The sequence below is a fragment of the Puma concolor genome, chromosome A1 (genome assembly GCF_028749965.1).
Source record: "Puma concolor isolate L17-30 chromosome A1, mPumCon1.1.hap2, whole genome shotgun sequence".
Classification (NCBI taxonomy): Eukaryota; Metazoa; Chordata; class Mammalia; order Carnivora; family Felidae; genus Puma; species Puma concolor.
In genome coordinates, this window is record NC_141667.1 from 14742734 (window position 1) to 14760275 (window position 17542).

Sequence of the window (17542 nt, forward strand, 5' to 3'; positions counted from 1 at the left end):
ATGGTTTTAATTATCAACTTCATTTATTTTTTAGTTTCCCCTCTTTTGTCTGCCTTGTGGGTGTTGACACCTCCATTTCTGTGTAAATAGTGTACAGGATAATAAATAAAGCTCAAATTTGTAATTTTGGCTGCTCAGGGAGCTATGGTAAATAGCACTGAGTGTGAAGAATATTCAATAAATGGATAAAATAGCCCTTGTATTATCTGTGCATTTCATTTCTCAAAGCTAATTCCTGCTTATAATGCCGAATTTTGACTGTAATATTAGACACATATATTGGCTTAGTTTATGATTTCCTCCTTAACCATAAGAACTAAATTAGTATGAGGATCAAGATCTTTGTTTTTAATTTAGGTATTTAAAAGAAAGAAAAATCCAGCCTTTGTTTCACTTCCTGCTATTGGTGTTATGTTTGCATTTTGTGTACTTGTGTTAGTACTTAACCACGTCACATGGTCATTGTCTAATTTCTTCTCATCTCCCTCAGTTAGATTGAAAACATTAATGGTAAGGACTATTTCTTATACATCTTTGTTTCTTTAATGTCTAGAGGAGTGTCTACCTCAAACTGGAGGCTTAAGAAATGTTTATGGAATGGAAGAATGAAAATCCACATCCTAAAATAACTCAGTGACACAATCGCCATCTGATGTCAAATACACATAGTGAAAAATATATGCGATGCCAACTTGATTTTTTATAGTTTGTCCCATTGATGTGAATAAGTGCTCTTTACTGATAAGGTAAATATTAATAATGTTAGTTTTAATAAAAATTGTCAAGCTCTTATATGGCTCTTACCATGTGCCAGGTACTGTTCCAAGTGAACTAATCTATATATATCAGCTCATAGAATTTTGCCACACATCTTGAGTTAGGCGTTATTGTCATCTTCACTTGACATATGATGAAAATGAGGTGCAGAGAAGCTACAATATCTACTCAAGGTTATAGATCTCATGAGTGGTGGAGCCAGAGTTTGAATTGAGCCCATCACAATCGGGACTGCTGTATTATGCTCCCTCTCATTAAAATTAAAAGATATTTAAAAAAAATGAGAAAATAAGATGTCCAGTGATTTCATAAGTTCTTTGTTTATTTTTTTTAGCATTACCACGTGGCAGTCACTGCTGGTGCAGTTTCTTGGGAGTACGAAGGTGGAAAGACATGCTTTGCTCTCTTGAGAAGCCAGTAGAGCAATCAAGGTAGAGTCAGTGCGTACGTTATAATGTATGATTTGCTGTGATAGAGGTATGTGCAAATTTTAATGTGAACATAGGCTAAAAGCCCATAAGTTGTTTAGAAGAGACAACGAAAGTTTCACAGAATGATTGACATTAGAACTGATTCCTGAAGAAGACTAGAAGACTGCTGGGTGGAAGAAAAACATTTCAGAGAGTGTGCGAAGGTGTGGATGAAGGAAGGAGCCAGTAAGTCTAGACATGGTGGCAGAACGAAGTCAGAATATTCAGTTATTTCCTAGTCCATTGACCATTTATTATAGAATTTTGAGTAATGGAATATCAGATTTTTAATGTAATAAGATGAAACTGGCTTATAGTATTGTGGGTGCTCTGGAGAGAATGAAAGCAAATGGGATGGAAATCTGTCATAGGAAAAATAAGAGTTAAGAAGAAGAATCATGAGTAGCTGAGTTGGGGGAGTTTCAGTGAAGAAAGACAGAAGATACATTTAAGAAATACTTGAGAAACTTAACAGAAGACCGTGGGGAAAGGGAAGGGGAAGAAATAGTTTCAAACAGAGAGGGAGGCAAACCATAAGAGACTCTTAAATACAGAGAACAAACTGAGGGCTGATGGGGAAACAGGGGGAGAGGGGAAAATGGATGATGGGCATTGAGGAGGGCACTTGCTGGGATGAGCACTGGGTGTTGTATATAAGCGATGAATCACGGGAATCTACCCCCAAAGCCAAGAGCACACAGTATACACTATATGTTAGCCAATTTGACAATAAATTATATTTTTAAGAAAGAAAAAGAAAAAGAAAAAACAATTGAAAAAAAAGAAATACCAAAAATACAATAAATCAGACTTAATAACCAATATGATATGGGGGATTGATAGAGAGGATAGAGAAAGGACTTGGTTGTCTGGGTGATTGGTGAAGCCATTAAAGTAAAACAGGAGACACTGAGGGGAAAACCTTTAAAGAAAATAAAATAAATACTTCCGGGGTATTTTTTGTTTGTTTGTTTTCCCATATTCTTTCCAATAAATCGCACTGCCTCTATGAAAGCAAATGGCAAAGTAGGTAAAGATTGATGAATTTTTATTTTGTTTGTATTCCGTGACTGTTACACAGAAAAATTTCAAACAGTAGGCATCCATATAGTGGTACCTAGACCCTTATCACTTAAATTACCTGAAACAAGGATAGTACTAGAAGTTAAATATTACAGTAAGCGATGGTGAAAATGATTGATGATTCAAAACCAAGAGAATTATTCCTTGTTGGCCGACAAGAAGATAAGTTCTCCCTGTCTCTCTCTCCTTTTTATTTTTATTTTTGGACAATGGATATAAATGAAAGTCTAGCCATTGCTACTCTAAAAGCAAAGAAGTAACAGGATATATGGCAGAGGAAAGACAAAGATGACTAAAAATGTAAACAGATGAAAATAATGATTAAGGGGGAAAATGGAAGAGACAAGAAATGCAGAAATGCTCTTTTTTGGGGGGGCCGGGGAGGGTCTTGGTCCACCTGTCTACGTTAGAATCCTGCCAGAGTGCAGGTCTTTGTCAGAGGCTATGTCTATATTTCTATGTTTCCCACATACAGGTGGTCCTTGAATTTTATACTTTTGATCTGCCATTAACCTGAACATTAGAATATTAAATATTGGCACTCAAGAGTGTTTTAAATATGCCTATTCAGGGGCACCTGGGTGGCTCGCTCAGTCAGTAGGGCATCTTGATCTCAGGGTTGTGAGCTCAAGCCCCAGACTGGGGGTGTAGCCTACTTAAAAATAAATTAATAAATAAATAAGCCTATTCAACCGATTTTGTGATCTATCTTTTGGTGGCCTACTGTGAACAGCCAACAGTTCCATATAGAAATTCTGCCATCTTGGAATAGTGAGGTTTCTGTATGCTCATATTTCAATGGAACATTGAAGATAATTTGCAGGTAATTACAGGTAATTTCTTAGTGGTTTCCTTGTAACCTTGAGTTTCTGCAAAGTTCCTCAAGGACATGCAAGGGAGACATGGAGAGAAGATGACAGAAGTTGTTTATATCCATGCTACCTGTTGGCTCTCTTGATCATGTTTGGCTTGAAGACTGTGTTCTACTAAAAAACTGGAAAATTGCTTTAAACTCTTTTCTTTCTTATTTTGTGAAAATCCAGGAGAGATGAAACAATAGAAATAAGAAAATGACTCACAAACGTATCAATTGAGAAAACTTAGAAATCATTCAATCCGACAAAATGGGAAATTTTATCCTTAGCAATATGATCAGTAGTTTTAAACTGCTTAATAGTTTTCAACTGACAAAGAAATATACCAAATTAAAGCATGTAGTATGCATAGCATAATGAATAAGCCTATGGAATTACTATGTTCTAATGCTGAAACTAATGTAACTGTGTGTCAGCTACACTCAAATAAAAAAGAGAAAAGAATATGTCCAAATTCTGGAAATGTCTTAACAATGTTTGGGCATCACTAGTAGGTGTGATTAGAGTCTTAATAGTATTTTTACCTCTTTGAGAACAAAAATTATTTTCATTACTTGCAAGTTTTTTTTTTTTTTTTTGATTTTTGGACTTTGGAGTTAGTTCATGTTTCCAGAAATAAGCCATGTAAAAAAATGGACAGCACACTGTGCTAATTTCACCTTCTTTGGAGTGTGTCGTTGCCTACACAGCAGAGTTTAATGTTCTGAGTTACTGGAGCAGGATCTTATTCACTTGTATGTTCCATTTTAAAGTCCAACAAATGCTCAGTTCATAGATGGCACTCAATGCGTTTTTTTAAAAGATTTTATTTTAAGTAGTCTCTACACCTAACATGGGCCTCGAACTTACAACCCCAAGATCAAGAGTTGCATGCTCTCCTGACTGAGCCAACGAGGAGCCTATCAATAAATGCTTTTAAAGTGAAATAAATTTAAAAGTACTATATATCATGAGAGGATCACATACTAAATAGATAATTCAGCGATGAAATTGTCCCCAGAGAAGCGTTAACTAAAAAGTCTGAGTAGGTGGGGTCACTGCCACTAGAACCTTTGCTGGCTGGTAAAGGCCAGTGAGAAGTGAGTTTGGAAGCATGAAGTTTGGATGGGAAACACAGATTCTGAATTCTTGTAGGACTCAGTGCAAATTGTCCTTGTTACCTTTTCAACTTTGGACAATTTACATAAAATCACTGAGTCCCTAACTCTCAAATTGTAAAACGTGAATAATGAGAACAGCTACATCAGAGACTGGATGTACTTTCTTCCCAAGGCAGCTTGTTTGAAGTGTAGATATTTGTGCTCCTATATCATTTCCATCATTAAATTTCATAATCATTTTATAAGTCAACACTTTTAAATTAATACATAAATTTGATAACAAAAATAGTAGAGAAGGAATATCAGATAAAAAGTGAAAGTCTCCTTTTGTTTGCCCACACCCAGCCCCAGCCCCAATCTTCAGCGGGTTCCAATTTTAAACATCTCTATCATATTTTTTTTTCAAATGGGTCTCTTCCTAATGGGTTTTCCTAAGTAGCGTCCGCATTTCATGATTTTTTTTTAAATATTCAACATTATCAGTTGCCTCCATTTATGAAACATGAAAACTGACTTCTGCCTTATCTTTCACTCTCTGATAGGTGAACATTTTTACTTTTAGTTCTTCTGTTGGTTCGATTTGTTGATCTACTTGACGTACTTTATATCCATAATAGACTTTATATCATGGCTTGTTTCTATGTAAGATGAAGTATTTCTGTGTCATCTTCTTCCAACTTCTGTCCTCCATACCATTGCTTTTATATCGTCAAGCTTTAAAATACTCTGTTCTATAACGATAGGCTTCTGTGGTTGTCAAATGACTGAAATCAACTTATAGACTAAGCAAGCACAACGGATGCACATTAGATACTCTCACTGTGCTTCGTATGGGATAAGAACTTTCCCTTTGTAATACGTTTTGTTCCCCATTATACAATGAGCTATTGAGGATCAGAATTAGTCTACCTTCATTTTAATTCCGATCGCTACTCTTTGGCACAGTACGATGTTTTCTACGAAGCACTGAAACAGATTACTAGGATGGCAGTCAGTGTTGATGAGGTCAAGTGGTAGGGCACAAGACTCTGATCATGTAATGGTTCAGGGCTCTAATCCTGGGCACACCAGTGAAAAACAAAGTAGGCAACTGGTCTTAAAAGAGAACTGGGTTATAGAGCAGTGGGGACAGATGCCGGGTCTCTTAAACCAACTGAACCATTACTCTAACTGTGCCTGCTCATGGACAGACGTGGTGACCGGGAGCTTCAGGTGGGCATGAAGTTCTATTGGTAGTTTAATCGGCTCAGCTGTGAGGAGTGTAGGGAAAGAGAGTGAGGCAAGTCATTGAGGGGAGAGTGATGTTTTTTTCTCTGTGAAATAGAAATATGTTCCATTTTGGTACTGATAGCTTTCCACAACCTGCACGCACAGCGAGGTTTCGTTAAAAAATATTACTTTAATATAAAAATTGTTGCAGTGTTAAGTGGGCATAATTATATGAAAATTTTATTTTAAGATGTTCCTGCTCTTTTTCTCCAAAACTTCAGTAAATTGCCACATAGATTACAGTAATAAAAGGTTTAGAATTATTTTAATTTCATTTTTATTGTCAGTATATTAGGTAGTTCACAATATTGTGATTTAAGTTATGATATTAATTATATTCATAAGGTGTTAGAAAATGTATTAAAACTCAGCATTTTTAAAGTTTATTTATTTATTTTGAGAGAGAGAGACAGGGCTCGAGCAGGAAGGGGCAGAGAGAAAGAGACAGAGAGAGAGAATCCCAAGCAGGCTCCGCACTGTCCCTGTGGAGCTTGATGCGGGGCTCAGACTCACCAACTGTGAGGTCATGACTTGAGCCAAAACCAAGAGCCAGACACTTAGCCAACTGAGCACCCAGGCACCCAAACACTCAGCATTTTTAAGTCAAATAAACATTAAAAAATATGTGGATCAAGGGGCGCCTGGGTGGCTCAGTTGGTTAAGCGTCCAACTTCAGCCCGGGTCACGATCTCGCCCTCCGTGAGTTCGAGCCCCGCGTCGGGCTCTGGGCTAATGGCTCGGAGCCTGGAGCCTGCTTCCGATTCTGTGTCTCCCTCTCTCTCTACCCCTCCCCCATTCATGCTCTATCTCTCTCTGTCTCAAAAATAAATAAACGTTAAAAAAAAAAAAATTAAAAAAAAAAAAAAAAAAAAGGGGCGCCTGGGTGGCGCAGTCGGTTGGGCGTCCGACTTCAGCCAGGTCACGGTCTCGTGGTCTGTGGGTTCGAGCCCCGCGTCGGGCTCTGGGCTGATGGCTCAGAGCCTGGAGCCTGTTTCCGATTCTGTGTCTCCCTCTCTCTCTGCCCCTCGCCCGTTCATGCTCTGTCTCTCTCTGTCCCAAAAATAAATAAACGTTGAAAAAAAAAAAATATGTGGATCGGTATGTGTCTATGTGACACTAAATAAATAAAATCATTTTTCTCCAAGTAACGATTACTAAGAGAGATTGGAGCATATTCTTTTGGGAGTGTCTTGTATACAATAAATTAAGCTCACAAGATTGCATATTTCACCACAGGTATGAAAACAGGATTTCTTTATATTGGTTACTGATACACCCTGACATCAGAGTTCTTTGTTCCTGCCCGGTCTTGTTCTACCGAGCTCTACGTACCAACCCCAAAGGCTCAGAATTTTCTATTTTCATTTAATTATGTCTTCATAGATTCATTCAAAAAATCATTTATTACATGCATGCTAGGTCACCCAGCTGGATTCAGTTTGTCTTACTCCATTGTTTGAACTATTTTCTTCTCCAAATAGTGGCCTTCTGAAGCTCCCAGTTCACATCTTTCCAGTTTGGTAAACCAGATAGGGAAAAAAATGCATCTCTTTGAACAGTTTCAGCATGTCTGGGTATCATGTCTCACTTCTTGGCTTTGGTCATGAGCCCACTCCTTAGTCCGTTACTGTGTCAGTGGGGGTAACGGTATGACAAAGAGAAGCAGAGTAGAACATGTGCTGTCATAGGTCTGCTCCAATGTCCAGAAGGTAGGCACGGCCACACCTAAACCAGATGTGCTCAGAGTAAGGGGGAAGTTATTCCCTAAAGGAAAGTCAAAATGCTGCTGCCAGAAAGAATTGGGTGGATCCTGGACCACTACCCAAATTTACAACATTGAATATGTACCTTGAGGTTAGAATTTGGCTCTCAACCCTTTATTATTGTGGGCTTTAATATTATATAATTGATGATAACCCAGGCATATTCTCTGGAAAAGTACACATGAATAGCATAATAATAATTTCAGATTAATATATATATTACCTGAAGATTCACATTACTTTAACCATCCTCAAAGCAGATGAGAAAATTGATTAGCCAATCACAAGTAAATCTATGCCTCAATCTTACTTAGTCATCAAATTGGGCAAACTTAAACCGCTTTTTCCTAAGTAATACTTTTTATCTTAAATAAGTTATGCTTAATATATGAAACTTTAGTCAAATATGAAGCTAATAAAATTGATTAAGCAGTTTCCATTGATTTGGACTAGTGGTTAAAGGCAAAGATTGTCTCCAAATCTTGGCTTGATCGTTTACCAGCTGTGTAATCTAGAGCAAGTCAGTTGACCTCTCTTTTCTCCACTTACCTAACTTGTAAAATGGGGTTTTGTTATAACTGTACCTGCTTCATAAAAATGTGAGAAGTAATAGAAGTAATCTATATAAAGTGCTTAGAACAGTATCTGGCATCTAGATCAGTATTAACTTTCTTATTATCATTACTCTGACAAAACATATATTTTATATACTAACACATTTCCATTCTTGGAATCTATAAGCTTTATAAATATTATGATAAAACTTCTAATAAATATATATATTTCTTTTCTATCAGTGTAGAAAGTACTTAGCAAAGTTAAGCAATTTGCCAGAAGTCAGACATCTTACGAGTGGCAAAGCCAAATTTTGAAGCCAATATTCTCTGATTTGTGTTCTTACCAATCATGATATTCTGCCTCTGAAATAAGTAATCTAGTGTGATTTAATCTCTATCAAGCCCTCCCAAGTGCAGAAATATATGCTAGCCATCTTAGATATTACATTCCTCCAACTGATTTTATCACAGAACTATTTTTTCTTGAAACAATAAAAATAATTTCAAGTTACAAGAGTGATATCTGAAAAGGCTCAGATATTTAATGACACGAAATCTTAACACCGAGTGCATGGCAAAGCATGATAACAGCAAACGCACATTGGAACGTTACCGGTGTTCACCTCTAGATGGTGAGGCTATTTCTTCTTTATAAATGCAGTTTTCAATCATAAGAGAAAGCGGCGCATGATCGAAAGAGAAGTGAGTGGGAAGAGAACATAGCCATGAAGGCGTGTGATGGCTTCTAGCACTGGAACGCTCATCTGCAGAGCCAAGTAAATTCTCTAAAAATTAGCCAGAATCAAAGATAGAAGTCAAATTCTTAGGATCCCAGAGAATCACTTTAGGAAACATTTTTTTTTTTTTCTTTTTGCCTACTTCACGCAAGAATGTTCTTTCTAGTTGCTGTTAGAAGTTTTCTCTTTTTTGGAGTTTCTAAATCTCCCCATGGTCACTTGAGGTGCTAGCTCATTCACAAGATTTGTTTTTTTTTTAATTTGTTAACATTTATTTATTTAATTTTGAGAGACAGAGAGAGACAGAGCGCGAGCAGGGGAAGGGCAGAGACAGAAGGGACACGGAATCTGAAGGAGGCTCCAGGCTCTGAGCTGTCAGCACAGAGCCCGACACGGGGAGCGGGGCTCGAACCCACGAACTGTGAGATCATGCCGTGAGCCAAAGTCGGATGTTTAACTGACTGAACCTCCCAGGCGCCACCACAGGAAATTTTTTAAAGGACAGTATCCTGTGAATTTCTATTGCCAGGGTATGTAAATAACAACGCGTGCACACGCGCGCGCGCGCACACACACACACACACACACACACACACACATTGGTGGGATGGAGAGTGGACAGCTTGGCAGATCAGAACAGCTTGTATGGGGGTGGCCTTACATTTCAAGTCAAGGCTGCTCAAGTGGTGAAGATGACAAACACAGAAAACAGATTGTGAAATCTAAGCACGAGGGAGAAGGATTTTCATAAACGGAATAAAATCAATTATCTAGCTTATGGTTTCTGACTTGGAAAGAACATTAAAACTTAACTATCCCAATATTTTCACTTTAAAAATGAGGGGGCGGGGAAGAAGAGGATGAAGTTAAATGACATCTTCAAGGTCACACTGAAAGAGAAAGAGACCTAAAGGTTAGGTCTCTAGCGTTGAGAGTCTTTACCAATAATGCACTTGACTCCACTGGAGTTTAAATACGAAACCAACATATCTCTGTTGGAAAGTGAGACTTAGTTTAGCAGGTGCGACTAGAAGGAGGAAAGATTTTACTATTTAAATTAAAAAGTAAGGTTTTTAATGTTCACTTTTGAGAGGCCGTGCATGCGCACACCACAGGCTTGGGAGTGGGGGAGGGGCAGAGAGAGAGGGAGACAGAGGATCTGAAGCGGGTTCTGTGCTGTCAGTGCAGATTTCGACGTGAGGCTCAAACTCACAAACCATGAGATCATAGCTCAAACTGGGAGATCATGACCTGAGCCAGTGTCGGATGCTTAACCGACTAGGCCACTCAGGCGCCCGCCGCCTACATTTGTTTTTAATATAAAAGCGACAACATGTGAGTTCCTAGATTCTTGCCGGAAAGGATTTAGTGTTTTTATAAGTATCGTCTCTATTGTCGTTTGTACTTTGTCTACCCTGACGGCCACCGAGCGTGGTACATTTTTGCTTTCGTTTACTGTAAACGTTCTGAAATCAGGAATACTTTCTCTGATTTGGAATAGAGTTTAAGAAACTTCCAGTGGAGCAAAGATCATTTCTTCCTACGGTGGGAGAGATACTAGTGTTAGTAAATGCTATAGTATAAGCAGATACTTAGTAGGTACTTCAGTGTTAGAATATATGGTAGTCTTAATGGACACAATAATGTTAGTATATATGAGAGTGTTAATAGATACTAGACATTGTAGTGTTTCCACGTCTTCTCATCCAGCTGATACGTCACCGGGAATTGCTCACCGATGCAAGGAATTACCTCCTAGGACTGGCTAATGTGGGGATACAAAGGCCCAGCCACCATGCCCTGAAGGGTCACCCCAGCTCTAGAACTATCTGCAGGGTTGACTAAGACTTCCTTTACCACTACATCAAATACCACCTTCTCCCTCTGGTCAGTACTATCTTTCCTACCTTTTTGATACGTGTATTACTTGAGAACATCCCCCAATAAAGTCAGTCTCCCTCTCAGAGTCTGTTTCCAGCGGAGCTCTTGTAAGACAGTGGATATCAGAAATGACTCTCAGGAGCAGACTATAAAAGGGGATTTTACTGATAAAACACTCACTCTCCAACCAGCATAGAGGATCCCATCACTGAGAGTAGATAGACGCATTGCATGTTGCAATGAAGCAGTTGTTAAAACTTTCATCGATGGAGAACTGGAATGGGATGCTGGTAGAAGAGGATGTACTCGCTGATTCAACATTTTTGGCACAAGAGAATAAAAGAGGGAAAATGCAATAAGGACTATGGAAGAAGGTCGCTGCTTCTGAGTGTCATGGATTCCTTGAAAGGAGATGTGATTAGGCAAAATTTCTAAAATGCTCCCCCCAGAGATGCCCAGGTCTAATCCCAAGAACCTACGGGTATAAAGAGATATTGCTTCCATGATTATGTCATGCCGTATGGCACAGCTGATTCTAAGAGAGGGAGATAACATAAATGAATCTAATCTGATCACACAAGCTCTTAAAAGCAACTTCTGATGGCGGAAGAAGTCAGGGAGATTTGAAGCTTGAGATAGACTTGATGTTCCATTGCAAACTTTGAAGATTGAGAGGGCTATATGAGAAGGAACATGGGCTGTCTTACAGAGCTAAGAGAATCTCCTAGCTGAAATCCAGCAAGGAAATAAGAACCTTAGTCCTACAGCCACAAGGGGCTGAATTCTTCCCAAAACCTAAATAAGCTTGGAAGTAGATTGCTTCCTTCCTGCCTTCCTTCCTTCCTTCCTTCCTTCCTTCCTTCCTTCCTTCCTTTCCCTCTCTGTTTTTTTCCCAGAGCTTCCAGCTATGGGTCCAGACCAGCTCACATAGTGATTTTGGCACTGTGAGACCCTAAGCTGAGAACCCAGTCAAGCTCACTTAGTCAGCCAACCTACAGAGCTGTGATAAATGGTTGTATTATGTTTGTGATAACTTGCTACAGCAGTGATAGAAAACTAATACAAGAGATAACAACAGGCTCAGGGTATTTAATCATCAATTTAGTTTAGACAAATATGTCAGCTTTCTCCATATTTTTAATAATCAGTAATTCAGGCACACAAACTCACAGACTCCTTTGTGTCTGTAATTCATAAGTGATTTTCTCTGTTTGATATTATAGATCATTATTTTATAAGAAATTTCCATAAATGTTAAATCCTGTGTCTACTCTAGCTCCATTCCTTGCCCTCCCCCACTAGATCAGCCCAATGAGGATGCTATGAATTGGACCCAAATGAAATCTTCCTACATCAAGATTTGAGGTTTTTTTAGATGAAAATTCCATCTCTCTCTTTCTTTTTCAGAATGTGCTATGTGCTTCATGGTAGGTATGACAATGCAAAATAGGAACATTGTTCCCTAGAGTTGCCAAATGCGTGTTTCACTGCTTGCATAAACTCCACAGTGTTGACCTTACTCACACAATGATAAAATTCTGCTTTTAAGTTATTTCTCATGCTAATGCTCAGCATCAGGGACATATTCTGATGAGAACTGTCCAGGGTCTGTTTGGAGTAGCTAGCTTCTTAAGTGTTCCAGAGACAGATGTCTGAAGATCATTTTCAAGCCCTGTAACATAGCCTGCATCTTAATGACACATTTGAATGAAGAGACATATGTAAATTCTGTATCAGTTCAAGGAATATGACTTGAAACGAAAGTGAATAAATGATCTAATGGCAAAAAAGGATTAAGCTCTCATTATGAAGTCTGCTGAACCTTACGCATAGGAGGCAATCTATGTTTCTTTGTGTTTTCAAGGGATCAGACTATCTTTAAATACTTTTGTTACATGAATTTACATCAATTCCATTTCTAATCCTATCGCTTTGTGTGTGTGTGTGTGTGCGTGTGTGTGTGCGCGTGTGCACGCACATGTGTATTTGTTCCATACATTAAAAAATCCTTTGTGACCTGAGCTTTACAATTAATTGGTCATATTCAGGCCACTTGATATCCTTTGCTGTGACAGCACAGCTCTTGGCCGTCAGAAGTATGCAGGACCACTCTCTGTTAAAGCAGCATTTGATAAGTTAAAAATAAGTGTTCAGAACAAAATGCAAAAGCATTGCTTCTAATCATATGCAAAATGCTACTGAAGTATCAGAGATGACTTCTTACCAATATCAGAGAATTCCAGCTAAGGTTATTAAAAAAACCACCATGATATATATTTTTTAACTATTTGACTTCTATTACAAAAAAAACTGTATACATTAACAGGGAAATTTTCAACTCTTCGATAAGATGCAAATATGCTTTCTGAGTAAATGCAAGGTTTTCTTTCCCATGCCAATTTTCATGGACACAAAACTTTGCTTAAACGTTCTGCCTCTATATAGTATACATATTTTTTTAGTACCTATGTGATATGGTAAGTTATTATGAACAGTTGCTCAATAAATGTTTTTTTTTCAGACTTCTGTGGTCATGTCAATGGTGTTCTTTCAAAAATAAAATTAGAAGAAGATTTTGCACTGACAGAGTTAAATTTAAAAATATCTTCCTTTTTTAGATTTTAATATTTTCCACCATCTGGATTATCTCTGAGCTCATTCTTGATATACAAAATATCATATTTAATCATTGTAGCTTTTTTTTCCCATTGAAATTTATATCACTGTGACAATTTCACTTTTCTTTGGGCACAAATAGACTGTTACTAATTATGATATAAAATCTGTTTAATCAACATTAGCAATATCAGTTATACAGAAGACACCAAATAAAGATCAGCTACCTTTTCCATTTAGGCTTATAGTAAATAAATGCATCATTTTGAAAAAATATATATACTCTAAGAAAATCTTGCTTTTCTATGTCATTTAAGTAAGGGGAAATAAAGTGGATTATTACATAAACTCAACTTCTCAATGTTTTGTGACCCTTTTTTACTAATAAATACATAAGATTCATCTTTCTCATTCATATTGTTCTACTGACAGGTTAATTTTCACAGGGAGGTCCTCTATAATAGGTGGAATTGTAAGAAGGTCCCCAGGATTCCCACCCCTTGGTATACACTACCCATAGAGCCCCCTTCCCTCCATTTGAGTGTGGACTGGTACTGCGAAGATGCTAGAAGTCACTCCCACACGGGCAACACAATATGGCAAACCTGAAGACATTTTTAAAGACAATTAAGGTCCCTAATCAGTAGATCATAAATTTAATGAAGAGAGAGCATCTTAGGATCACAGACATCCTTCTCTTCCTGGCCTCTGAAGAGCAATCCACCATGGCTGTTCTACACTGCAAAGGAGTGAATTCTGCGAACAACCCAGTGAACCTGGGGCAAGCCCTGGGGGCTCGGATGAGAGTGCAGCCTCAGATCGGCCCGTGGTCCAGGCCATGTGAAACCCCGTACAAGGGACTCGACTAAGCTGTGCCTGAACTCCTGACCCACGAAACTGTGAAATAATCCCTTGCGGGTTCTTTTGAACTGTTACGCTTTTGGTAATTTGTTATACGGCAGTAAAGTTAATACACTGTGGACACCTCCTCTTACTTTAGATAAGAGGATCGCACTTTCCAATATTGAAATCAGTGTGTATGATCCAGTAGGAACTGACCTTAAGCGGATTCTCATCAGCATACTGGATCCCTTCGGGAATCAAGTGATAGGTTCTGAAATAGAAAAGTGATGTTCAACTTTACTACAGTTGCCTAATGCTCATATAAAAGAATATTTTCCATAATTCTGAATCCGTCTTTTAGGTGACGGATGGTATCACATGCTGTAGGTGTTACCATGCTGCTCCTCCTGTAAAGCCATGGGGGATACAGTCATAGGCCCGGTGCACTGAGCAACCACAATCTAGGAAGGGAGAGAACCGTGTGAATGATTCTGCTATGCTAGGATTTTTAATTTTAAGTAAAGGTCTTCTGTAATAGAGGTTTAATCCAGGACAGAATTGCTTCTTTTATTTATTTATTTGGGGGAGAGAGAGGGAGAGAGGGAATCCAAAGCAGGCTGCACGCTCAGCCCTGAGAATAGACTGAGCTGGGATCATGACCTGAGCCAAAAAGAAGGATCATATGCTCAACCAACTGAGCCACCCAGGCCACCCAGAGGCCCCTTATTTGCAATGACTTCAATCACCTGCTTTTAATTTAAAAATTAGCAGCTACTATTTTAGACAAAGACTAGTTGGCATTTTATTGTTGACATTTGATACCAAATTTGTTATATTTACAAATCCAAAACCTTATTAGCTCTTTCTTAAAATTGAATGTTCAGTTGATACATGCTATTCTATTTATAAATCCATAAATATGTAACTACTTTTAAGAAGCCTTAGATCAATTAATGATTAATCCCATTCGTAGTGCCACTTTAAATAGACACCTCCAAACAGCGTAAATTGCTTTGAAATTCAAAACATTTTCTTTGGTTCTGAGAATGTTCAAACAGACCTGATTTAATAAACACAATCCCCTTGAAGCCTCAAACAGCCTTGAAAGTGCAGGCAGTTACCGTTCTGCCTCCACATCTCAAGGAGGCTGCTGGAAGCTCATGTGAGAGCTACTTCTCAGCTGTGGACCAACACTTTGCAGCTAGGACTGGTCTCAACCGGGGGGCTTTCTTTCTTTAATTAGGGTCTTATGCTGCCTTAACTATATTCTTCCACATTTTGGGAGATTACCTAAGGTTCTAATTTTAGTCCCTTCTTTTAAATATTTTATTTTATTTTATTTTATTTTATTTTATTTTATTTTATTTTATTTTATTTTATTTTATTTTATTTTATTTTATCTTATTTTATTTTATCCTAAGAGAGAGAGAGAGAAAGAGAGAGCACATGAGCGTGAGCGAGGGAGGGGCAGAGAGAGAGGGAGAGAGAGAGAATCCCAAGCAGGCTCCGCACTGCCAGAGCAGATCATGACTTGGGCTGAAACCAAGAGTGGGGCGCTCAAGCGACTGAGCCCCTCAAGGGCCCCTCAGTTTCTTTTTTTAAAAGCGTATTTCTTTGGGCTTCATGAATGCAGATTAAGCACCCCTCTCTTTCCTCTTGAGTATTTTTCCTATGATTTAAAAATGTAAGGGGCGCCTGGGTGGCTCAGTTGGTTAAGCGACCCATTCTTGATTTTGCTCAGGTCGTGCTCTCACGACCTTGTGAGATCAAGCCCCGTGTCAGGCTCTGTGCTAACAGTGCAGAGCCTGTCTGGGGATTCTCTCTCTCCCTTCCTCTCTCTGTCCCGCCCACACAGGCTCCCACTCTCTCTCTCCCTCTCTCCAAATAAATAAATAATTAAAAATTAATTAATTAATTAATTAAAAATGTAAGGCTTGCCTCAATCTCAACATTTCCACTGTGCAATGGAATGTACTTTCTCCCATCCTTACTCATCACTAATCTCCGTGCTTTCAGGAGGCATCTTGAAGGGAAGCAATCCGTCCACGTCCGCGAGCAGTGGATCAGCCGAGGCTGGGAGATGTGAACAAGCTATTCATCTTTCAGTTGTTAGAATTCAGAGCTAATTATATTTTTTTGGCTTGTCAAAAATCCTTTTGAAATTTGTTACCAAGTCTGGTATCAACTCTCACAACATTCTTTTTTGATCCTTTTTCATACGTTCTCTAAGATAAGCTAGAACTTCTAAGCTGAATGTGAGTTCCTATTATTTTTTTTTCTTAATGTCAGTACAACAGAAATGTTGTTTGTAAACACCTTAGGTTTCTCCCTACCTACAGGGGACAGACTTTAAAGATGGCTGCCATGTTTCTGGCCTTCTAGTGTTAGACCTTTGTATGAGCCCTTCACCTTGACTGTGGGCAAGACTGTGACATCCTTCTAACCAGTAGGATATAAAAGGTGACAGAATATTTGGATATGTAAATGTGACTATATTACCTACAATTTTAGTGCTTACTTTAGTCTCTCTCTCTCTCTCTCCCTTTGGCAAGCAGCCATGCTGGCGAATCCCGCTTAGAACTGCAGGTGACCCCTAGGATCCAAGCGTGTGACAACAGCAAGCAAAGAAGCTCTCTGCCCAGCATCCCCAAAATGGGATGCTTCCAACAACCACGTGGCCAAGGAGGAATACCAACCTAGGGAAGCGTGCAGATGGAGATTCCAGTCCTAGCTAACATCAAGGACTGGATGAGACTGATGGAGAGATCCACACTCAGAGGATACAGCAAAGCTACGCCAGATTTCCAATACACAGCTACTCTGAGACAATAAATATGTGTAGTTTTAAGCCAGAAAGCATAGTGGTATGCTATGTAGGAAAGTATCATGAATAAAATACAACACAAAAGTTCAGACAAAATCACGGTAACAATACATGATACAATCCCTGACTAATTTCGGGGTATAGCATCTCATTGAAGCGTTTTAGGCTCTTCAGGTGAAAATTTTTGATTAGTTCATTGATAACTGATTGAAATCCTCCATCTTTTCTGGGTCAAATATATTGAGCTGACATTGTGGATTGAGTCAATTCATTCAACCAGTATTCACTGAATCCCTACCAAACGCCAGGCACGCTCCTAGGTGCTAAAGATACAAAATGAAAAGAAGTTGCCTCTTCAGATTGTTTACTTACTAGTAGCTGGTCTCATCCAATTAGCATATTTTTGGTAATATTGATAATTGTTTAGTAATTGTAAGCCGGCCTATGGCCCTATCTACAGATGGAATAATGAGAACCAGTAAACCTATTTTTCTTATTATTCAGTCAGTGAAAATCCTAACGCATAGAAAAAGGTGACAGAAGGATAGTTGCAACATGACAAGCTCGTGTGATGGAAAAATGACCAGTATTTCATAAGAAGAACTGGATCGTTATTCTTGTTCAGATTTGCTAACTAGAGGATCACAGAAAATTTTCTGGAACTTTATTTTGTTTTACGTGTCAGCTGCTGTGCAAGGCAGCTAACTCTATTTGCGTACCTCATCTCACACTACCATTTCCACCCTT